Consider the following 26287-nt stretch of genomic DNA (forward strand, 5'->3'; position numbering starts at 1 on the left):
AAGTCTCTTTTCTACATAAAGAAGAATAACAAGTTAAAGTTGACTAACATGAGCTTGCAAAAGCGATGTTATTTAATATATTAAGTTTCATTTCAAGGAAAATTTTCTTTCTTAGGGACCAAATGTATCTTTGAGGACTTAAGGAAAAGACAAAGAAGCACAAAGAGCCAGAAGTATAGAGTTTGATCTTTGGCTTTTTCTACCTGACTGTGGACACTCATCAAAATTTCATGTGCAGACTCCAAAGTCATTTGGAGTTCACCAAATCAAATTACTTCTCATATTACCCCTTTGCCTATCCTGACATGTTGTTCTCCTTGCAAATGTGGCATGATCAGATTTCCTATTGTCATACTTGTCTGAAAAGAGATATACATTATATCTAATCCCTTCATCAATTGGTACAAATGAACATAATAAATGGCTTGTCTCTCTTATGATCATGGGATAATGTTGCTATTAGCCAGAATTTGTCTTCTTTTTATCCAGAGACCAAGTGATCTATAGTTTCTTTAAAACATAATAACTTGAGATATCCTTTTCTTTTTTTATTCAAGAGTCTCAATGTAAAGGTTATAGTTTGGGCACTTTCTTTTTCCTACCTTGAAAATTGCAATAATGTTCTAAAATATTTCACTAAAAATAAGAACAACTTAATAAAAAAGAAATAACTATCAGAGTTTAACTCTCCCTTTTTTTTTTTTTTTTTTTAAATCTAGGGTGACTAATCTTTAATCAGTAAATAGCCAAATGCCTATTAGGCATTGTTTGGTGAATTTCTGTATATTGACAACACTGAAATGATACATTTCTAATATCTTCCTTTGTTATTATATAAAATAACCCCAGCTGAGAAAATGCATTAAATTTTTTAGTTTAAATTAGTGTTCATCTTGCTTGAAGCATGTTTGAAATGAGAATATTTCCTAGTTGTTTTTTTAATTTTAAAGTTGGCTACCTGTAACTATTATTTTGATTCCTTTTCACCAAGGAAACCTGGAACATTTACAAGAAACCTATCTGTCCAGAGCCCTAATTTGTCATCTACTCTAGCACTTCATTAATAACTCTGATACATGATTATCATGTTTTCTTATTTGTAAATCAACTTTTCATATAGCTAGCTTCTATTGCTACTATTACATATGAAATAATATATCCAAGAGGAAAAGAAATAGCTAACACATTACAGTGCAATCCTAAAATGCCCTTTGGTGCTTATATAAAGACAATTCTGAGATAATGGTAACAAAAATAAAAAGAGTTGACATGTATTGAAAGATTACTGCATTAAGTACTTTATAGTCATGGTCTCATTTAATCTCCCAAATCACCTTAGGGTAGGAAGTAAACTGTTTCCATTTTTAGATAAAGGAATTTGGATGCAGAAGGGTTGCGCAGCTAATAAATGGCAGAGTGTGAGAGTAATTCCAAACAGTCTGACTCCAAAACCTGTGTTATTCACCAAGTAATAATATTAACTCTGTATCTTAGCTAATTACCTTAAAATATTAACCAATAAAATAACCAAGTAATCATATTAAGTTAGAAGATTTCAATTTCAGTTGTCAAAGGAAAGAAAAAAATAGTTTTGGGTTCATTTTTGTATGGACCTCAGGAATAAGCTCTTCTATATTCTCTGGTTGTAAGAAAAAAGTGTTTCTCTGCTGCTCCAGCACAGCTTATCGTTCCCTAAGTGGAAAATCCTGACCTAGAATGGCTATTCCTTGAGGTTACTACCAATAAATTGGTCTGTCATACTGGGGGTGAGGAAGGAGAAAGTTTGTGCCTGGACAAACAGGGACTGATTATCCAGAAAGAATAAATAATAAGTATTAGAAAAAATACATTGGTGGCTTGGTCTCCTCTCCTTGCTCCCCAAAAGTATCCTTGTCTTGGTGACAGTGCTCTTGGCCATTGAACTTGGAAATACAGGGGACACAGGGAGAATAGTACTTATTACTTCCTACCATTATCTAATTACAGACCTGCCCCTCTACCAAAGTCCAATCAGGATTATAATTCTTCACAGAAATCCTCTCTCTCTCTCTTTTTTGGTCAAGATTTTATATGAAGTCATTTTGAACTTGCTCAATCATTTATTAAATTTGACTCTCCCATTTTTGTCAATTGTTTGAAAATATTTTCTTAGGAAGGCACAATTACATATTAAAACACTGGATAAAGAAGAAAGCTTCACAAGAGGCACAGGGTGGATTTCTGGGATAAGTATGTATCACATGATAAGCGATTACTCAGATATGACGATAACTACCTTGATTTAGATATTAAATTAAAAATGAATTACAATCCATTCAGTGATCACAAGCTAGTCATCATTCTGTTAGCTTTATTTGATGTTGGAGTATTTCATAATTCTAAAGAGATATTTTAATGATTATATTAGTTTGTGATAATCTTAAGAGAGGGTCATACACCATTGTAGAAGATTTATAGGAGAGGGAGGAATTGCTTTCAATTGGAATATTACTTAAGAACAGAAAATATAATTTAAGCTAACGCCAATATGTCACATATTGTCACAAAGACAAATTATTTGTGGTTTATGTGCCTTTAAATAATAAGCCCCAGGCAGTGCGATGGTGGCTCAGTAGGCAGAATTCTCGCCTGCCATGCTGGAGACCTGGTTCGATTCCCGGTGCCTGCCCATGCAAAAATATATATATAAATAAATAAAAAATAAATGAATAATAAGCCCCAAGTGATGTAAAACTAAATATTCCAACATGTTAAAAATTATTCAAGAAGATAAAAATTACATTATAAACTTTCTATAATGTGAACTTTTTTATTGCCAATATTTGTGTTCTCTAAAACAGTTTTGACTGTGGTCTGGTAGATGTGCTCTCAAAGTACAACTTTATTTGCGAAATACATATTGGTAGTTGTTTGATGTGCCACAGAAGATTACGTCAAATGATACTGGCAAAGGCATTTAGAGTAATGACAAAAATACCTAGTGCTAATTCAGCATGTGAGGAGATATAAGAATAAAGAGTAAAATATTTTGACCATTGGCTAATAAATTACAGAAGGTATAATTTAAAGAAAAGGAAACAGAAAGAGACTTGTATAGTAGTTAAGAGATAAAGGAAGAGAAATGATCACATTATTACACAGAAGCAAATTTAAGGGCTCCCTACAACCAGGAGGTGGAGATAATGGGCCCTTTCTCAGAATGGCTGTCAAGAGTGATCCTGGGTTGCCATGTTCAACCTTGGTACTTTGTTATCGAATGAACACATGGAGAAAGAGAAAAGAGCAATGGATAAGATTATGGGAAGGAATGAATTACAGAGTATGATTAAAGAGCTAAAGATTCTTTGCACTTTCTAAGGAATAACAAAGTAAGGAAGTGGTAATGGTAATGGTCTACAAACAAGTGCAAGTGGAGACAGTACTTAGTGAACATATTTGAAGGGGATAATAAGGTGAAATTAAACTTAAGGCGAATAATATGCATGTGGGAATCTCTTTCTATGAGATGGGTCATGGAGAAAATATATATGATGATTAAAAAAGCTGATTAGAAAAGTTACCCTATATTGAGGTCTCCATGAAGTCATATCCCAAGACAATTTGGGATTAACATCAGAAATTCCAGGTCTACAAATCTTATGTGCAATTTAGAGTTAGACTGTAGCTGCTGTTTGAATGAGCTGTATTTTTTTGTCAGACTGGCCATTAATAACCAAGGTATGAGGCAAAAACATATTTAAGATTTCTGGCCAGGTCAGCTGAATAGTGGCACTATTCAATGTAGAGTTAGTGATATGAGAAACTTATTAAATCAGAGTGGAGCAGAGCCTGAAGACCCAGTGTTTTTAGCCAAGAGAAAACCCGGGGAAATATGGATTGTTGGATACATGAGGGGTATATTCTGCAGAACTGGATAAATTCCAAAAGGGTAAGCATTGCCACTGAACTGAGCTCTCCATGTTCAAAAAGAAGATTAGGTAGGTGAGAAATGATTTATGTAGGAAAACTCTAGAAGAGGGTTAAACACTCAAATGCACAGCACAGATATGGATGAAGCACTAATGAAGGAAGCAGATTCTTCTTCACAATGGAGAACAGAAAGAGAAGAATTGAGACAGAAAAAAAAAAAAGAGAAAGAAAAGTATGGAATGAAAATTTGCAAGGGACACTTTATCTCAGTGTAAAAGAAGCCCAAAGTAGAAGTGGTTTATGGATGATGCCATACCCTGAGAATACATGGATGACTAAGAATCAGCTAATATTTATTGAAACAAATCATATTAAAAGATTAAATGAGAAAAAAATACGTTCATTTCAATAGATTTACAAAATGTATATTTGAAAGTTGAATAATCATCCAGGACAATAACTCTAATTGACTCAAAATAGAATAGAACAGCCATAATCTGATAAAATCATTGATCAGAAATCTATAGACAATATCCTAGATAATAGTGAGAATGTAGAAAATTTGGCATCAAGTTTAAAACAGGACAAGGATATCAGGTTTGCTGGTTTGAAAGGGTGTGTGTCCCCTAGAAAAGCCATGTTTTAATCTTAATCCCATTTTGTAAAGGCAGTCATTTCTTCTAATCCCTATTCACCATTGTATGTTTGAAACTGTTATTTGATCACCTCCCTGGAAATGTGATGTATTTGAGAGTGGTTGTTAAGATGGATTAGGTGACGACATGTCTCCACCCATTCGGGTGTGTCTTGATTAGTTTCTGGAGTCCTATAAAAGAGGAAACATTTTGGAAAACAGGAGATTCGGAGAGAGTGGAGAATGCTGCAGCACCACGAAGCAGAGAGTCCATCAGCCAGCACTTTGGAGATGAAGAAGGAAAATGCCTCCAGGGGAGCTTCATGAAATAGGAAGCCAGAAGCTAGCAGATGATGCCGGGTTCGCCATGTGCCCTTCCAGATGAAAGAGGAACCCTGACCGTGTTCACCAGGTGCCCTTCCAGCTAAGAGAGAAACTCTGAACTTTATCGGCCTTCTTCAACCAAGGTATCTTTCCCAGGATGCCTTAGATTGGACATTTCTATAGACTTGCTTTAATTGGGACATTTTCTCGACCTTAGAACCGTAAATTAGCAACTTATTAAATTTCCCTTTTTGAAGGCCATTCTGTTTCTGGTATATTGCATTCCCGCAGCTAGCAAACTAGAACACCAGGTTATTCAAGATTGTTGAATATTGATCTACATGAAAATCAATAGCATTTCTATATGAAATTAATAAGAAATTTGAAAGATAATAGAAAAATAATCCTATTTACAATGACAACGAAAACCAAGAAGATTTGCAGAACAAAACCTGTATCTGACCATTACAGACTAATTGAGAATATTGAGGATTACTAAAAATAATATAGAATGGTCATAGATGGGAAGGATCAATAAATACGACAAAAAATACCCAAAATTATTCTGCAAATTTAATTTCCAATCAAAACTCATACTGTTTTCGGGAACCTTTCAATTTCTGTAGGTAAGGAAAGCAAAAAAAAAAAAAGAAACAGTCTTGAAGAGCAGTGTGTGAGAGCCTTCTCCACAACATATAAAATTTATTTGCTGCCTTAGTAATTAATATAATTTAGTAATAATGTAAAAAGGAATAGACCAATGGACTAGAACAAAGAAGTAATCTGCATATACATTGAAATGACATATGACAGAGAAAACATTGAAAGTGAATGAAAACATGATGGAGTAGTTAATAAGTGGAGCTAAAAATGATAATCCATCTCAGAACATAAATTTGGATCCATTCTTTACATACAAAAAGATTAATGTCTGGTGTAGTAAAGCAAATGACCAAAGCAAATCCCTAAAATTTTGAGAAGGAAATATATCCCCAAAGCTTAGTTCAGGAATTCGTTTCTTAGGGAAAAAAAACATGAAAAATCTAAGCTATGATGAATATCTACTGAAATTAAACATTTATTCAAACACATTTCCAAGGTATATAATAATCAATTATTTGGAAAATGCACGAAGAACTCCCACAAAATTTTTTTAAAATATAGAATCCAATGGGAAAAAAAAAGCAAGAGATAAGAAGAGGGTATTCACAGAAAAGAAAATCAAAATAGCCAGTAAGAGGTGAAAAATAGTAAATATCATTAGTATTCTTAAAAATACAAATTGGTGCCACAATAAAATAATTCACATCCATCAAAACGGAACTAAAAAGTATAGAAGAACAATGGTCTTAGAGAGTAATATTCAGGACCTTCATATAGACCAAAGGGAAAGTAAAGGAAGAAGCAGAGGCTATGTTGGCATTTCCAAGCAAAGTTGAATAGTAATATAAGTTATGACACAGGTGTATTATTTAGCAAAACTCACACATGTGCATCAGAAGGCATGGATAAGAAATTCCATTGCAATGTTGCCTTTAATAGAAAAAAGTAAAATCAATTCATCAGAAATAAAACAGACAAAATGGCATTTTCATATACTCTAATGCTATAAAATAGTAAAAAATGAGCAAATCTGCCACATCAATAGATATTTCAAATTTCAAAGACAATATTTTGAGCAAAAAAGGGCAAATTTGATAACATTTAATAACACCATTTACATGAAGTTTAAAACCGATATTGTAAAATATTAAGGATGCATAAATATGTAATCAAAGAAACATATGAGTGGGTGTGATAAATGCTGATATTGGGTAAGTTTGTTTGGGCAGGGGCTAAAAGAATGGAATTGGGAAGGAGTACACATTCTTCAATAATAATTGTATGCTTTATTTATTTAAAAGATGATCTAAATGAAAATGAAATCATGGTAAGATTTTTCTAAAGGTGAATTGTAAGTACATAGTAGAATAAATACTGGGTGTTTATTATTTTAATTCTTATTTTTATATAAATGTTTGAAAAACATCCTTAACATACTATTAAATAAACATTAGTTGTGAATAGAGCCCATATAATCAAAATAAAGGATGGAGCTAGCAAAAACAAAAAACAAACAAAAAAATGAGCAGTAAAAAATACTCTCAAATAATTTTGCTTTAGAAGCACATCTCCCTCTAGTCTAGAGAAATGATAAAGAAAGGGAAGTAAGAAACATAATCCTCTCAATCTGTAACATAATCCTCTCAATCTGTACATTTCCTGCTAAACATTGCTTTAGCTACATGTCACATATTTTGGCTATGTTAGTTTTATTACCATTCATTTAAAAATGCTTTCTAATTTACCTTGTGATTTATCTTATTTGTTGTTTATTTCTAATATTTGGGAACTTTTGTTTCAGAAATTTAATTGCTATTAGTTTCTAATTTAATTATATTGCAGTCAGATAACATGCTCAGTTTTATTTCAGTCCTTTGGTATTTATCGATATTTATTTTACGGACCACCATGCGGTATAAATAGGTAAAAGTTCCATGTGTCCTTTTGAAAATATGGCATATGTTGTAGTACGGGGGTATAATAATCTGTAAATACGAATTATGTCAAATCGGTTGACAGTGCTGTTCAAATCTTTTTTGACATTACTAATTATACTTGTCTCATATTCTATCAGATACTGAGAGTATGCTGGTTTGAAAGGATGTATGTCCCCTATGAAAGCCATGTATTAGTCTAAATCCTATTTCATAAAAGCAGAATAATCCCTATTCAATACTGTATATTTGAAACTGTAATCATATCATTTCCCTGAAGATGTGATTTAATCAAGAGTGGTTGTTAAACTGGATTAGTTGACGACATGTCTCCACCCATTTGAGTGGGCCTTGACTAGTTTCTGAAGTCCTATAAAAGAGGTAGCATTTTGGAGATTGAGAGAAATTCGGAGAGAGTAGAGAATGCTGCAGGACCATGAAGCAGAGAGTCCACGAACCAGCGACACTTGGAGATGAAGAAGGAAAACGCCTCTCAGGGAGCTTCATGAAACAGGAAGCCAAGAGAGAAAGCTAGCAGATGATGCTGTGTTTGCCATGTGCCCTTCCAGATGAGAGAGAAACCCTGACTGTGTTCACCATGTGCCTTCTCACTTGAGAGAGAAACCCTGAACTTCATCGGCCTTCTTGAACCAAGGTATCTCTCCCTGGATGACTTAGATAGGACATTTCTATAGACTTAATTGGGACATTTTCTCGACCTTAGAACTGTAAACTGGCAATTTATTAAATTCCCCCTTTTAAAAGCCATTCTGATTCTGTTATATTGCATTCCGGCAGTTAGCAAACTAGAACAGAGAGTTATCAGTATCTGCAATGAAGTTTGTACATTTGTCTTTTTCTCATTTGTGTTTGTCAATTTTTACAACATGCATTCTGATGTTCTGTTATTTAGGATTTTAACATCTTTTTGCTGAATTGATCCGTTTATCATTATGAAATATTCGTCTTCATTTCTAGTAATATGCTTTGTTCTTGTTTTTCTTCCCCTTGAATAATGATGGCATTTTTAAGGCTATAATTTGCATTAAAATTATAAGCTTTGTTTAGCCCATAGATTTTAGTATCAAGTATTATCTTTTTCATTGATTTCTGTGTAGTTCTAACTTTTACTTTTGATTTCTTCTTTGACCTAAGGGTCAAAGATATGTTTCCTAATTTCCAAATATTAAAAAATATATATATATTTGGGAGGGCCATAGTGGCTCAGCAGGCAGAGTTCTCACTTGCCATGCCAAAGACTCAGGTTCGATTCCTGGTGCCTGCCCATGCAAAAATAAATAAATAAATAAAGACACAACAGAAAAAATATATATTTGGTCTCCCTTAAAGTAGTTATTTCTGATTTTATTAGACTATGATAAAATGTAACCTGAAGATTTCTACATTAAAAACAAAATATGTTGAGGTTTTGTTTTTATCCAAAGATTCTATTAATTTTTATGTGTTCCATGGACATATATGAAACAAAAGTGTGTTCTTTCCTTGAGGCATGGAAACATATATAGAAAAAAAGAGGTGACAGATATAGATAGATATTGAAGCATAGACACTATGTTAATGAAATTCTGCTGATCTTACTTATTTTTTGCATGTAATGGAGCTCAGCCACAGGTGCAGTTTCTAACTTCAGCTGGGCTCCTTGGGGACACAGTTAACAATACATGCTGAAAGCAAACAAAAAGTCTGAAGAAAGGAAAAAGAAGAAAAGAACACAAAGGTCTTAGGTAAGTTGCCTCCAAATCCAGTTGTCACTCTAGAAAGATTTGATCCTGGAATAATTGTACCACAGAGCTGCTTTTCCTTCACCTAGGAGCGGGGCCAACCCATTTCTCTAAGGTGAGCCAAACCATGCTCTCCAATTTACCCAAGCAGTGCACCCAGTATAAATAGTTCCCAGGAGGTAATACAACTTCAGACCTCAAACTTATTCTGATATGACTCAAAAACACTAAAAGGTCATGGGTACATTTCAACTCAGAGGAAATGAATAGCTCTAGACCAACTTGACCCTTAGAAACCCTAGACAAGTGAGCCCCAGAGGGAGGTAGTATGAAGGGATGGAGGGGGGGATTCAGTGCTGCGATGACTCCCGTGGCCACTGTAGGAGAAAAATACCTGTCATTGGGGGCATGATTTCCTAAGGCACTCAACTTGGGGTGTATGGAGACACTCTGGGATTGCACAAAGTCATCTCTCAATTCTCTTTGCGGTTTTGTTCTACTTTGCTAGCTACCGGAATGTGATATACCAGAAACAGAATGACTTTTTAAAAAGGTAATTTAATAAGTTGCTATTTTACAGTTCTAAGACCATAAAAATGTCTAAATTAAAGCAAGGCTGTAGAAATGTCCCATCTAAGGCATCCTTGGTTCAAGAAGACCAATGATGCTCAGGGTTTCTCTCTCAACTGGAAAGGCACATGGTGATGTCTGCTAGCTTTCTCTCCAGGCTTCTTGTTTCAGGAAGCTCCCCCAGGGGGTGATTTCCTTCTTCGTCTCCAAAGGTCTCAGGCTGCATGGGCTCTCATGCTTCTGGTGGCTCTCTTGTGGCTCCGTCATCATTCTCTAGAAAGTGACTCCCTCCAAAATGCTTTCTCTTTTAAAGAATTCCAGTAAACTAATCAAGCCCCACCTGGAATGGGTGGAGTCACATCTCCCTTTATTCAAAAGTTAATACCCACAATTGAGTGAGCCACATCTCCGTGGAGCTAATCTAATCAAGTTTCCACATACAGTACTGGATAGGGTTTTTTTTTTTTTTTAATTTTGTGCCAAATAAACATTTTTTGCTTTAGTCTTACACATAAGTTGAGATTTTAAAATATTAATTACCATCTATTTTCAGCACCCTGCAGTAATGACATTCCTTTGTTCTTCCTCATGCAAAAGCATTTTTAAAATTTGTACATTTAGTCACTATCATTATACACTCTAGGCATTCCTAGATTATACCATCTCAGTCTTTAACGTCTATCTTTGTTTATGATTTCATTTATGCCCCCAGCCCTCCTCCCTCTATCATTCTCACATTCAGCTTCATTCAGTGTTTTAACATAATTGTATTACAGTTAAGTAGTATTGTGCTGTGCATTTCTGAGTTTTTATATTCTGATTCACTCTTAATTAAAATCTCCAGTCTAAACTTAAAGGTAATTCCTACATCATTTTTAGTCTGGGAAATTGAAGGAAAATGTTTCTATAGCTCTCATACCTCAGCCACTTTTATTCATTTGGGTTGTAAATTTTGCCTTCTTTTTCCCTATAGGCCCTGCTACCATTCTTTCCACTTGATCGGGTCGTTCTGAAATCTACTGTCTCCATGTTCTCTTAATTTTTTAAATAGATTTTTAATTTTAGAATAGAGTTAAAATGACTGAAAAGTTACAACCATAGTAGAGAAAATTCCTTCTCTCCCAGTTCTTCATTATTAGCATCTCACATTAGTATGATACATTTGTCACAATTATCTCATATTTATACATTTTTTATTATTAAAATCCATACTTAATTCAGATTTCATTAGTTTTTACTTAATGTCCATTGTTTGTTCCAGAATCCAACTCAGAATACCACATGTGCCAGTTTGAAAGGGTGTGTTACGAAAGCCATGTTTTAATCCTAATCCCATTTTATAAAGACAGCTGTTCCTTCTAATCCCTATTCAGTACTATATGTCTGCAACTCTAATTAGATCTTCCTCCTGGAGATGTGATTCAATCAAGAGTGGTTGTTAAGTTGGATTAGGTGGAGATGTGGCTCCACCCATTCGAGTGGGTCTTGATTAGTTTACTGGAATCCTATACAAGAGGAAACATTTTGGAGAATGAGAGAGATTCAGAGAGAATAGAAAAGAATGACATAGCTGTGAGAAGCAGAGAGTTCACCAGTCAGCGACCTTTGGAAATGAAGAAGGAAAACACCTCCCAGGGAGCTTCATGAAACCAGAAGCCAGGAGAGAAAGCTGGCTGATGATGCCGTGTTTGCCATGTGCTTTTCCAGCTGAGAGAGAAGCCCTGATTGTGTTCGTCATGTGCCTTCTCAATTGAGAGAGAAACCCTGAACTTCATTGGCCTTGTTGAACCAAGATATCTTTCCCTGGATGGATGCCTTTGATTGGACATTTCTATAGCCTTGTTTTAATTGGGACATTTTCTCAGTCTTAGAACTGTAAACTAGCAAGTTATTAAATTCCCCTTTTAAAAAGCCATTCTGTTTCTGGTATATTGCATTCTGGCAGCTAACAAATTATAATACCACATGTATTAGTTAGGGTTCTCTAGAGAAACAGAATCAACAGGGAACACTCACAAGTATAAAATTAATAAAAATGTCTCATGTGACCATGAGAACACAGAGTCCAAAATCCACAGGGCAGGCTGTGAAGCCGACGATTCCATTGGAGGGTCTGGATGAACTCCACAGGAGAGGCTCGCCAGCTGAAGCAGGAGAGAGCTTGTCTCTTCTGAATCCTCCTTAAAAGGCTTCCAGTAATTAGATTAAACAACACTTATTGCAGAAGACACTCCCCTTGGCTGATTACAGATGGAATCAGCTTTGGTTGCAGTTGACGTGATCATGATTTAATTCTATGAAATGTCCTCATTGCAACAGACAGGCCAGTGCTTGTCCAACCAGACGAACTGGTACCACCACTTGGCCAAGCTGACACATGAACCTGACCATGACACTACATGACATTGGTATTCTGGTTGAGACAATTTCTCAGACTTCTCTTGTTTTTGATAACCTTAATGTTTTGAGAATTACTGGTCAGTTATTTTTTAGAATGTCATTAAATTGGGATTTGTCTGATGCTTTTCTCATGGTTATATGGGGTTTATAGATTTGTTTATTCACCAGTTGAAGGACATTTTGGTTCCTTCCAGTTTTGGGCACAAATAAAGCTGTTGTACCTATTCATGTACATTTTTTTTTTTTGTATGCTGTGTTGTAGAAATCACATTTCATTCTTTTCCATGTGACTATCCTATTCTCACAGCCATGTACCTAATTTCATGTGAATATAATTTATCAAATCAATTGACCAATCCTAGCATCAAGATCTCATGCTCACGTTCTGAGAATATACTTATATTTGCAAGAAACTACCAAACTGTCTTCCAGAGTGGCTCACCATTTTGTCTTCCTTTCAGCAATAAATGAGAATTCCTGTTGCTGCACATCCTTATTAATAATTGGTGTGACCAGGTTTTTGGATTTTAGCCATTTTAATTGGTATATGTTAGTATCTCATTGTTTTAATATGCATTTTCCATAATGAAGAAAATGTTGTTGACCGTCTTTTAATATATCTATTTGCCATCTGTATATCTCCTTTAGTGATATGTTTGTTTAGATCTTTTTCCCATTTTTAATTTGGTTGTTCATTTTTTTATTGTTGAAGTTTTAAGATTTCTTTGTGTCTTTTTGATACAAGCCCTTTATCAGATATTTGTTTTATAAATATTTTATCCCTGTCTTTGGCTCATCTTTTAATTCTCCTAAAATGTGTTTTCAGAGCATATGCTTTTAATTTTAGTGTAGTTCAATGTATAAAATTTTCTTTCATGGATGTTACTTTTGGTGTTATAGCTAAATACACGTCACAAAACTCAATGTCACATGGACTTCTATGTTATTTTCTAGAAGTTTTTTTTTTAATTTTTGCAGCTTACATTTAGTTTACATTAATCTTGTGTGTGTGTGTGTGTGTGTGCGTGCAGGCATGTGTGTGCGTGGTCTGGGAATTGAACCCAGGTATTCCACATGGAAGGTGAGCATTCTATCACTGAACCACCCATGCACCCAGGTGATCCATTTTGAGTAAATTTTTGTAAAAACTATAAAGCCTATATACGTACTTTTTTCTTTTTGCACAGATGTTGAATTGCTCAGCACCATACGTTGAAAAGACTATCCTTTCTCCATTGAATGTCTTATTCCTTTGTCAAAAACTAATTTATATTTCTGTGGGTCTATTTTTGGGTTATGTATTGTGTTCACTTGATCTATGTGTCTGTTCTTTTGAGGCTACCATAGCTTTTTCTTTTATTATGGTAACTTTGAAGTAAGTCTCAAAGTTGTGTAGTTTGAGTCCTCCAATTTTGTTCTTCATTATCGTGTTGGCTATTCCTGATCTTTTGCTCTATCTGAGCTTCAGAATCAGTTTGCTGACATCTACAAAATAACTTGCTAGGATTTTGATTGGGGTTTCTTTGAATCTGTTTATCGACTTGGAAAGAATGTTATTTTAACATTTTATGTTTTCCAACTCATGAACAGAGAATCTCTTTCCATTTATTTGCATCTTTGATTTTTTAAGCATTGTTTTGTAGTTTACCATAAACAAATCTTGCACATATTTTGTTTGATATACACTTAAGCATTTCATTGCTTGTGGTGTTATAAATGGTATTTGTTTTAAGTTCAAATTCCAGTTGTTCATTACTGGCATATAGGAAAGAATTAGCTGATTTTTGTCTATGGACCTTGTATTCTGTGACTCATAATGGTCACTATTTCAAGAGGTTTATTTTTTTGTGGTGTTTGCTGATTTTTTTTTTTTTGAATTCTGCATACACGATCATGCCATCTATGAGTTAACTCAGTTTTATTTCTTCCTTTCCCATTTGTATACCTTTTATTTCTTTTTCTCGTTTAATTGAAATAGCTATGACTTCCACTGCAGTGTTAAATAGGAGTAGTGGTAGGAGACATGCTGAGCTTGTTCTATATTTTTGTTCTTCATCTGTTGAGTTGTTTCTTATCTATACCTGGTTTTCTGAGATTTTTTTTTATCATGAATGACTGTTGGATTTTATCCAATGCTTTTATTCTTGGTCAAATGCTGTGATACATATGATTTTTCTTCTTTAGCTTGTAGATAAAATGGATTACACTGGCTTTTGAATGTTGAGTCAATTTTTCACACCTGAAATAAATTCTGCTTGGTTGTGGTGTATACCTTTTACATAAATTGTTAGATTTGAATTGTTAATGTATTTTTGAAGATTTTTGTCATTTATGTTCATGAGAGATATTGATCTATAGTTTTCTTACTATGCCTTTATCTATTATTGGTATATAGTCTCCAACAATAATAGTGAATTTTTAACTTTCTCCTTTCAATTCTATCATTTTTTGACTTATGTATTTTAATTCTTTTCTTTTTTTTTTGGTTATGTGTATGTACAGTTAGGACTGTTGTGTCTTCTTCGAGACTTGACCCTTTTATCATTAACTAGTGCCTCTTGTTATTCTTGAAATTCTTCCTTATTCTTAAATCTGCTTTTCCTTAAATTTGTATACCTCTTCCAGTTTCTTTAGATTATTGTTACCATGGTTTATCTCTTTTTATACTTCTACTTTTAACTGATTTGTCTTTATTTTTAAATGCATTCCTTGTAGACCCATAAATTTTAGTCTTTTTTATCGTCTTTGATTGTCTCTATGTTTTAACTAGTACATTTAGGTCATTTACATTTATAGTGGTTAATGACATAGTTTTATCAGTATCTACAATGTTTAAAAGTGCTTTCTATTTAAAGCACTTGCTATTTTTGTCTTTCTCCCCTTCTTTCTGCCTTGTCTGATTTTAATTGAGCATTTCATATGATTTCATTTGTCTCCTTTCTAGTGTGTCAATCATACTTAAAATTTTTGTACGTTGTCCTCAAGTTTAGAATATATATTTTAATGTAATCTAAGTCTTCTTTCAAACAACACTCTATTGATCCATGTGTGATTCCAATAACTTATACTAAAGCATAACCCTTAACATAGTAATCACATTTATTTGAAAAATTTTAGTGTGAAGATTTATGTTAATTGCCTAGAAACTGGGCTATATTCAATGTTTGCTGTAGCTGTAAGTACCAGGATTTCAAATTCGTCTAGAGTTCTTGCATTTGTCAGCTCTTGATTTTGGACTACCCTATGTATTCCTCCTCAGAGAGAATCTGGGTCTTACCGCTCTTCCATCTGTACTCATTGTTACTTTATTGCTGTACTGTTGGTGGGGGGGAGGGGGAACCTTCTATAATCTTCCTTCTTTTAATAGGACTGTGTTTTGGGGCTGAAACCTGCACAATATTTTCTCCAGTGGTACACCCCAACCCCCACCCTGAGTGCGCTCTACTTCCTTCTCTGGTTGCTGCATGACCAATCTATTTCCTACATCTTCCTGACCATGTTCACTCTGTGTGTTCCTCCTTAGGTGAGACAAAGGGGCTAGAGGAAGCTGAAGTGGGACGAATTCACTTCCTACTCTAGAAACTGACTCTGGTAAAGTCCTTCCTCCTAGAACATAGACCTTTTTATGGAAGAGATCTGGGTGTATATCACAACAATCGCTCTTACCTTCCTTGTGCAAAGCCATGAGGGATTCTTTCTCAGATTTTCACTGTGATAAATTTATCTAATTCCTGAAGATTAAGTCCAGGAAAGTGTGGGAATACCCATAAGACTGCAGTTTCCTGGAATTTCTTACTGTCGGCTAGTCCACACTCATCTTCCACTGCTTAGTCAAGCTTATCATTTAAATGTTCCCAACAGTTTATGGCTTCTGTTCTAGGTAAAGAGGTCTTGCCTGTGTGTCTCCAGATGTGTCTGTCTTTCCAGAATGGGGGGGGGGGTGGATTTTCCCTCAGTTCTCCAATGGGTCCAAGAAAAGTTATTGATTTTCACTTTGTGTAGTTTTTTTCCTTGTAAGAATGGGAATGACTACTTTCAAGTTCTTTCTACATTGAAGCTGAAATGAGAAGTTAGAATATCTTTTTTCTCAATATTTGTTTTAAACTAATCCATGTCTTTGTATTTAAGATGTGTTGGATCTTGCTTCTTAATCAGCATGATGATCTCTGAATTGAATTTAGTTCATTATAGTAGATATATTTATGTTTGGGTTTAATTGTCCTGCCATGGTATTTGTTTTATATTTAACCATACATTCTTTTTCCCTGTTCTTCCTTTCATGACTTCTTCTGAGTGAATTGCTTATCTCCTGCACAGACCAGCCTTTTACTTGTAACTCATTGTTCTATTTTATTAGTGTTTCTCTAGTGACAGATAGCATTAAGTTTTCACAGTTTCCCTTCAAATAATATTATACTACTCCACAAACAGTGTAAGGACCATATGACTATGTATTCTCCCCTCCTCTTTGTGAATTATTGGTCTTAATTTTACTTCTACATATGCTATAAAACCCTGTAACATAGTGTCACAAATTATTACTTTTCATTTAAAGCCATTCATATTATTTTAAATATCTATTTTTCTATTGATATGAATTTTACATTTCCCATATATTTGTCATTTCTATTGTTCTTCATTCCTTACTTAAGAGAAGATACCCAGGTTTTCACCTAGTGTCCTTTCTCTTCAGGCTGAAGAATTTAGAGTAGTGCAGTTCTGGAGACACATTCTTTTATCTTTTGTCTGTTCAAAACAATCCTTATTTTATTTTGGGGAGATATTTTCACTAGGTATAGAATCCTAGGTTCACACTTTATTTCTATCATTACTTTAAAGATATCGTGCTGTTGTCTGTCTTCCCACCCCTATCCCATATTTAATTAATGTTTACTGAGTCAGGGTTTCCTTTTTGTGTCTTTATTTTGCTTATTCATGTCTGGTTTTGATAAGATTCTTGGACTTTTAGGTTGATTTCTTTCATTAACTTTAAAAAATTCTCGGTTATTTTCTCTTCTAACATTTTTTCTAACCCATTATTTCTGCTTCTTCCTTTCAAGACTTAATTCATGTATGATAAACTATTATTTCTCACAGATGGCAGACTCTCTTTTTTGTTATTATTGTATTAATTCATTTTTTCAGTTTGAATATGTAATGTTGATCATTCTTCAAATGCATTGGTTCTTTCTTCTGCTATAAGTCTGCTGTTCAATCTATCTAATGGATTCTTCATTACAACAAATGTTTCATTTCTACAATTCCTTTTAGTTCTTTTATGTATTTCCTGTATCTTTACTAAAACTCTCTTTTAAGTCATCCATATTTTCCACCATTTCAATAGGTGGTTAGCTCTTTTATCATCTGAAAATACCATCTGATAATTGTAATATCAAGGACAATGATGTTTCTTCTATTTACTATTTCTTCTTTTGACTATTGGTCACTTTTGTGTGTGTGTGTTCATGGTAGTTAGTGTATCTTACAATTTTTATTTTTTTGTCAGACATTTTGTAGTGAATAAAGTAGGTATTGAGTTTAATAAATTAAATTAAATATATTCCTTCAGAGAGTTTATGCTATATTTTTTCAGTCTGCTACTGTTGGGGCTAAGCCAATCTGATAGACAGTTGAACTGGATATTGGTATTGTTTAGCATTAGTGCACCACAGGTTTAAAATGTTTTGATAGTGTGAGCAAACTGCCTCCTTTTGTATAACATAGTATCTGAGTTCTGATGAGATTCTGGAAATTTCTTGACGCTTTAGAGATAAATTGCCAGTTTTCTAAACTGTATTAGATTACTTTGTTTTGTTTATAAAGTGTAAAGATATGCTTTATACATGGGCTTTTTGGGCCATTAGGGAGTTTTATTTGCTATCTTTTTCTATCCCAAGCCTTCTCCCCTTTGTAAAATCTCTATCTGCCCTGCTGCAATGACATCTTGCCTTTGACATTATACATGGCTGCATTATTCCTCTGGAATATTTAAGTGGATGTTTTTTAACTCACCTGCCACACCGCTGGTAGTTGAAAGCTTCAAGAGCTTCAAGGGAGGTACTCTCATACAGAGCTCTTTAATATGACTAACAATATGGTAAGTGTTTTAACTACAGTATCTTCCTTGATCATAAGAAAAAACTAATGAGGTAAGTATAAGTAAATTCTAAAGGTTAGCAACTGAAATTCCAAAATAAATAAAGCAAGTGAGATTCAAACGCAAGTTTGTCTAAACGTAACACAAATGGAACTTTCTTTAAACATTTTTAAATAACATGCTATAAAGTCAACATTTAAGTTAAAAATTAAAACTAGATGTAGAAAATTAAAGATTTTTGAAAATTAAAGATTATTGTTGGTAAAATTAACTCTTGAAAGTAAATGATAAAAATATAATAAGGACAGAAAATGTAAATATACAAAATCTAAAAGTTAAGGGAAAATGTCACTAATTGATAAATTGTAACAAATTAAGTAAGGCTTATAAAATCTCATGAGAATGTGAAATTATTGAAATAGGAGAAATACATATATTAAGAAAACAAAAAGTGATAAGCGTAAATTTGGGGGAATATGTATATGTTTAAAATAAGAACAATTTAATATAGCCAAAGAATATAGCTTGTTTGAATAGTAAGCTTAGGAAATAGGAGAAAATAAGTAAATGAAAAAAATTTAAAAAAATATGGCAAGGAAAACAAGAGGTAATTATAGGAGGAGGAAGCTGATGTTGGTCTGTCAGTAAGCGCAGCCTGTCTCTCAGAGCTCAGCTAGCACCCCTATCATCCTTCTCTCCTATAACTGCCATCTCAATATTGTCAATTTTACTTTCATTGGCTTATGTGCTAATTTGAAAGTATCATGTGCCTCAGAAAAGCCATGTTTTAATCCTGATCCAATCTTGTGGGGGCAGCTGCTTCTTTTAATTTTAATTCAGTACTGTAAGGCAGGAAATTTTTTATTGGATTATCTCCACAGAGATGTGATGTGCCCAGTTGAGGGGTGGACTTTTGATTAGATGGAGATTTGACTTTGCCCATTCAAGGTGGGCCTTGATTAGTTTACTGGAGTCCTTTACAAGGGGAAACATTAGAAGAAATGACAGAGCCGACAGAAACTACAGAGCAGAGTTGACACAAAAGACATTTTGAGAACAGAGATATGGATGTTTAGATATGCTTGGAGCTCAGCAGACATCACCATGAGATGTTAAACAAGTCAGAAGCTGAAGAGAGCCAAAGGAAAGCAAGAGATAAAAATCAGCCCTGGAGAATCAAAGTGAGGAGCCCCCATAGGAACAGAGGCCGAAAACATGGAGCCCAAGAGCAAGGGACCAGCAGGTGCCAGCCACGTGACTAGGCAGCTGACAGAGATGCTCCTGACTCATAGCCCTTCTTTGAATTAAGGCATCTTTCCCTGCATGACTTAGTTTGGACATTTTTATAGGCTTAGATCTGTAAACTCGTAATTTATTATATTCCCCTTTCTTAAAGCTGTTCCAGTTCTGGTATATTGCATTCTGGCAGCTTGCAAACCAACAGAGCTTATTTATTCATAATTCTATTCAAATGAGTCACTATTTATATTATCGTTTTGTTCTTCATCAAACTGTGTATTTGGCAAGGGCATGCATTATATCTCATGTATATATCCCCAGGTTTATGCAAAGGTCTTGACACATGTTAACTATTACTAAATTGGTTGTTATCTTAACATTTCACTTCTTTAATTAATATATTCATTTATTCACTCATTCACTTATTAATCAAATATTTATTAAGGAATTCCTACTCTGTACTAGGCACTCTTGTGAGTGTTTGGGATACAAGAGAGACACAATCTATCCGTTGTGAAGCTTATATTTTAGCCCAAGGAGTGAACAATTAAGTAAAAGCATATGAAACAAGTTAATTGTATAATATGCTAGGAAGTGATATGTACTATGAAAATAAAAATAGAGCAGGAAAAGGCAAATTAGAGAGTGTGTTAGGAAAAGCGAGTTCTAATTTTAGAGTGTAATAAAGGAATGTATCACTGAGAAGGTGATATTTGAGCAAAGACCTGAAGTCGGTTCAAGAGACAGTCAGGCAACTATCTAGTGGAAGAACCTTCCAGGCAGAGAAAGCCTTAAGTTTGGAGCATGCCAGTGATTGAGGAACTGTAGGGGCCCAGGATGGCTGCATTGGTGTAATGATGGAGAGGGGAACACAGGAAGAGAGAATCAATCTGGGAATGTGTCAGCTACGTGGCTCCCTGTAAGTCACAGTAGGACCTTTATGTTAAGTGAAATGAGGAGCTATGCAGAGACTTGAGCAGAGGAGTGATATTATATGACATGTTGTGAAGGTCTACATTCCCCACACACGGCATAATTAATGAATTAGACAGACAAGTATTTTCTCTTCTCTATAATCGATTTCAGGATTCCTATGTGCCATTCCATTGGAAAGAAACAGGTATTATGCTTCAACTCATAGTGATGTGTCGCTCATTCTGGGTTGGGAAGGAACCTAGGTAGCTCAGGTTGAATAGAAGCAACATCCAATGTCTCGGATCATAGACTTTCTATAACCTAGGAAAGGACAAAACTAAGCTGTCATCTTTTTATACGTGAAGAAATTTTAACTTGGAGTATGGAGCAGTTACTGATATTAAATCTATACTTTCCCCCATTATACCATGATGCTGCTCCATCGCTTAACAAAAGAAGAAAATGATGATTTAGACCAACAATTGTTTTTCTTCTTCTTTTTTTTTTTTTTACATGGGCAGGGACCGGGAATTGAACCCGGGTCCTTGGGCATGGCAGGCAAGCACTCTTACCTGCTGAGCCACCGTGGCCCACCCAATTGTTTTTCTATACGGGGCAAGAATGCAAATATTTTGGATTGTGCTGATCACACACTCAGCTCTGCTGTTGCAGCACAAAAGCAATCATAGACAATAAGTGAATGAATGGGCATGGCTGTACTTCAGTAATACCTTATTTACAGAAGCAGACAGTGGTTGTGGGTCATCCTGGTGGTTGGCCATAGTTTTCCAATCTTTGATTTAGATTGTGATCATACATAAGAGCAAAGGGGAGATGGTAAAACACATCTGCCAGATGTTATGCCGATTCTTTTGTGCTCAACAGTTCCTGGGTGACATTGAGCAAGAGGAAAACTGTAAATAAGAACATGAAGATGATTAACTTTCTATTGTACCATGTTCCTACATATAGCTCTTCTGCTGTCTAACCAACAATATCTTTGGGAGAAATTAGAAGATGCTTTATCTTCCTGAAAAAGGATATTTGGATGATGTCAGCAGAGGTAGATGAAATGGTATATTTGTTTCTCAGAATTTTGTAAAAGATTGCTGACTTCCCAAAGTATTCAGTTTGAAAATATATGTTGGAGGAAGAAATAAACGTTTATAAAATTTTGAAACTAAGTATTGAAAACTTATTTCTAGGACTACTTCACCAAATTTCTGACATTAAGATAGCATCTCATTCTTCCATTTTTTCTGGACATATTTCTGTGAAGTATATGAAATTCTAACCGTAGTTTCTAATAGAGAAATTAAGTCATGATGAGGCTAAATAAATGCCTATAGATAAAATAAGTCAGTAACAGGTTGAAGTCTAGAATTTCTATCTCCTAGTACCAAGACTAATGCTGTTAACATTTTCTCTAAACCAATATATCTGTAGGCTTAAGTGAGAATTGTAAACCAAACAGGCGAAAATCCCAGGGTATGCCAATATCATAAAAGAACAATAGTTTACACATGTGCATTTGAAATGAGGAGACATCTACCATTTTCTAAAGTTCAAAGCCTATCACTGTAAACATTATAATTTGCAGAGATGTTTCACATACCTATTTATTACAGGTTAAACTATTTCTATAGTAAACAGTTTCATCAGATCTTTTCTTTGACTAAACTTTAATAAGGGAAGATTATAACTGAAGAATATGATTAAAGTTCCCTATAGGCCTTCCACCCCTCTTCCAAATGCAGGCAGGATATTTGCTCTCCCATTACCTAAAGCTTTGCTGATAATCACAAACAAAGTGGCATAAGAAAGCCAGTCATTAGTCATATCCTTTTGTTGTAGACTTTAACTTGAGAAGCATAATCTGTGATCAGATTTGGGTGCTCTGCACATGTGTATGATATTTTTGAAGGCTCCATACAGAAGAAAATCTTAGTTGACCTGAAAATTTTTAAAAGTAACATATATTCCTGAATATATGCTATAGATTAAGGTTTTTCACATTAAAATAATATTGTTTAGGTGAAGCAGCCTTTGTGAATATAAAATTCAGAGGACAAAATAATTAGAAGATTTTTCAATTAAAAAATTAATTAAAATTAGGCTTAAGAGTGCCCCCCCCCCCAAGAGAACATCTTTTGTTGCTCAGATGTGGCCTATCTCTCAGCCAACATGGCAAGCAAACTCACTGCTCTCCCCCCTCTACGTGGGACATGACTTCCAAGGGTGTAAACCTCCCTGGCAACGTGGGATTCAGCATCAAGGGATTGAGAAAACCTTCTCAACTGAAGGGAAGAAGAGAGAAATGAGACAAAATAAAGTGTCAGTGGCTGAGAGATTTCAAGTAGAGTCAAGAGGTTATTCTGGAGGTTATTCTTATGCATTATATAGATAACCCCTTTTTAGTTTAAGATGTATTAGAGAGGCTAGAGGAAGTGCCTGAAACTGTAGGGCTGTGTTCCTGTAACCTTGTTTCTTTAAGATGATTGTACAATGATATGGCTTTCGCAAAATGACTGTATGATTGTAAAAACCTTGTTATGATGCTCCTTTTATCTATGGTATGGACAGATGAGTGAAAAATATGAATTAAAAGTAAATAAATAATAGAAGGAAGAAACGTTAAAATAAGTTGAGTAAAGGGAAATACTAGTGATCAATGAGAAGAAGGGGAAAGGGGTATGGTATGTATGGGTTTTTTCTTTTTATTTCTTTTTCTGGAGTGATGTAAATATTCTGAGAAATGATCATGATGATGAATCCATAACCATGTGATGACATTGTGAGCCACTGATTGCCCACCAAGTATGGGGGCTTCATACGTTAAGAATGTTCATGTTAAATGTTGATCGATTTTATTAATAAAAATTAAACAAAATTCAATGTACCTGTCAATTTGTCATGAAAGAAGACCAATATTCAATGGTTAACTTTTTTTGTATGCTGTATGGCCGGGTTATCTTTCATTATTTTTCTATGTGAATATTGCATTATTGCAGCACCATTTGTTGAATTTCTGTTTGGTTTTTGCTTGTTTGTTTGTTTTTTGGGAAGTGCATGGACCAGGAATTGAACTTGAGTCTCCCGTATGGCAGGTGAGAATTCCACCACTGAGCTACACTTGCACTCCACTCCATGGCTAACTTTTGATCTGTGGTGGACAGAATAAAGGAAACAGTGGCCCCATAAAGATGTTTTAGATCACTTTGAAAACTATGTGTTATATTCCATATAGAGGGAAAAAATATTTTCTATTTGTGTAGAGATGTGATTATTTCCTTAATAAGAATACCTAATATTCTTAATGTATATATGCTAAAGAGATACTAAAGTATTTGCTATTATAATGTTGAAGACAATTCAATCTTTTATGTATGTATATATATATAGCATATAGTTATTTGATGGCCTGCTCATATAATCATTTGAATGCTGGTAAAATATACACAAATACACATACACACACACACACACACACACACACACACCTTTTGTGAATCTGTAACTCACATGGTATTGTATATGCATAGGTTATCTCAAAATAATTCTGTTTAAATATTGTAGCCATAGGGGAAGCTTGGATGTTGCACAGGAATGTTATTGTATGTCCAATGGTGATACATTTTTGGTACTATCTAATGAATACTATCAATTTTTTACCTGTCTCCCTACATATATGTATTTCTAAATCTATCGATACATACAGACAGAGGCAAATATGTGGTATGTATACCATAGGGAATTTTGTTCACAACACTTTTTGTATTTTGGGTGCATGGCCTGGGAATCGAACCCAGGTCTCCTGCATGGCAGTTGAGAAATCTACTACTGAACTAGTCATGCACCTGAGAGTATCAGTTTTAAACTCTGATTTGGGAAGGAAATTTTTCATCAGAAATTTCATCAAAAAATTTTGTGTAAAAACTATAAAACATGTCTTCTTTTGTCACCATGTGGAATACTGCTCACGTAGGAGAGAATAGAAAAGTGATATAGATATTGAATAGTGAAGTTTGAAAGAAAGTTGCAGCTACATTTAGGCATTCATATACATAGTAAGTTAAGCAGCTAACATTTTACCAAACATAATGGAGAGGACTGTTTGATAAAGACTCTACACTTAAGGCCCAATTTTGACCAAAGTTAAGAAGCGAAAACTGAGAACTTTAGGTCATAATAATGAACAACTGGAAATGAGAAACAGAAGTCTTGGTGGGACAATAGCATTCTAAAATGCTGAACATTGACTGTGGATTGGTCCAAATAAAAGTCTGTTAGTCAAGAGAACCTAAAAATCTATTTAGAACTCCTTAACTCTACAGTAATTGTAATTCATGTATGAAAATGATAGGTATTTCTCAATAAGTTCTCTTGTTTTAATAAACTCCAGTGTTAAGCCATTTAACTATTGTTCAATACCTCAAGTTGTACAGATTCTATTAACAACTAAAGTTTCTTATCCCAAGTTAAGAAAGTAAAATAAAATGCATACATGTATTAGAATTTTTCCTTACAGAATTCTATCATTGACAACATTCCTTTCTTTAGGTATGTGTGTGTGTGTATACACACACACACATACACACACATATGTATATATGTCTATTCTTATCAAGTTTGTGTCTGTGCTATTTATATAATAACATGATTTAATCAAATATCTAACAGCAAATGTCAAGAGTGTATTTTGGAAAATTTAAAAAATATTTTTAGCTTTTCTATATAATGATATTTTCTGCAAAAAAGAAAGTAAACTTTTTGCCAAATTAAATGAAATTGGAAAAATGAAAATTTTTATATTATTCTGAAATACGGATAAACTTTAAAGTTAAAAATATCTGATTTCCTAAGATTATGTTCCTTTTAGCATAAAATTAAAGATAGGATACACTTCAATAACAGTTGAATCTTTTGAGACTTTTATAATGAGCTTTTGAAATATTAAACTATTTTTCTAAATTTATTTTACTCATTATTCAATATAAGCACCTGGAAATCATTGTATAGAATAATCATTAAGATTCTTTTATGAAAATTTTGAAACTTACTATTTGGTGAATTATAGATTAAATTTAGTTTACCAGTTTCTTTTCCGTATTATTGAGAAAATCCATATTGATCTTAAAACATAAGCCATTTGAGTATATAATGCACAAAAACCTTTTTCTTACATCCCTGAAATGCCATTAGTGAATATATAAGAAAGTACTTGCTCTATTTTTTACCTTAATCTCTAAAATCCGTTTCTTACTCACATCAGGAAACATATTCTCCAAATAAATTAATAAAATGTGATCACTTTATATGAGAAGAAACTATTCACAGGAAAAATGAATAATATATTGCTTTCCTATATATACAGGAAGAAAAACAAGTTATTCTTAAGAAGAATTGTTTTTGTTGAAAAATCAAGGTCCTTAACAAAGTGATTCTTTTAAGGAGTCAATGAAATATGATGGTGAAGAAGGTAACTTTGAGGGGGAATGAAAGCCCAATGTTTGGGAAAGAAAAAAGAAGAGAAATATCAGAAGAATATCTGTAATGTAAAAGGTATTACATTGGAGTAGTATGATTTCCTTTAATAAATTTCACCATGAACATACGAAAAGAATAAAAAGAACCAATGTTTGGTCTGAGTCCCTCTCTTTATTCATTGAATGGTCACAGGTATTTCAGGGTTTGTATTTATGATGCTTTCCATGATTATATAATTCATAAAAAGTAATGTTCAAACACTTATAAGCTTATATCCAGTTGTAGAGGCCCATTATGGTATTCCTTCTGTTAAAACAATATTTAGAAGACTTTAGAAAGCCTTATAATAGTTAAAAAATACGAATACCAGAGTATAACAAAATGAAATAAAGATCAATATAATAATTAAGACACAAGATGTTAAGCTTGAGAA

General features: G+C 33.9%; 1 long non-coding RNA gene across 2 annotated transcripts in view; it reads left to right on the plus strand.

Moving 5' to 3' along the window:
- Positions 1-25990, plus strand: part of LOC143665304 (uncharacterized) — a 51785-nt gene extending 25795 nt beyond the window's left edge. The window contains exon 3 of one of the 2 annotated variants that reach the window (XR_013166851.1): positions 25742-25990. This is a non-coding gene — a long non-coding RNA (uncharacterized LOC143665304). Of the gene's footprint in view, positions 1-9030; positions 9359-25741 lie in introns of those variants that run through there. The other variant, XR_013166852.1, reaches the window with a different exon arrangement.
- Positions 25991-26287: the final 297 nt, after the last annotated feature.

This window comes from Tamandua tetradactyla, chromosome 21 (assembly GCF_023851605.1).
Source record: "Tamandua tetradactyla isolate mTamTet1 chromosome 21, mTamTet1.pri, whole genome shotgun sequence".
NCBI lineage: Eukaryota > Metazoa > Chordata > Mammalia > Pilosa > Myrmecophagidae > Tamandua > Tamandua tetradactyla.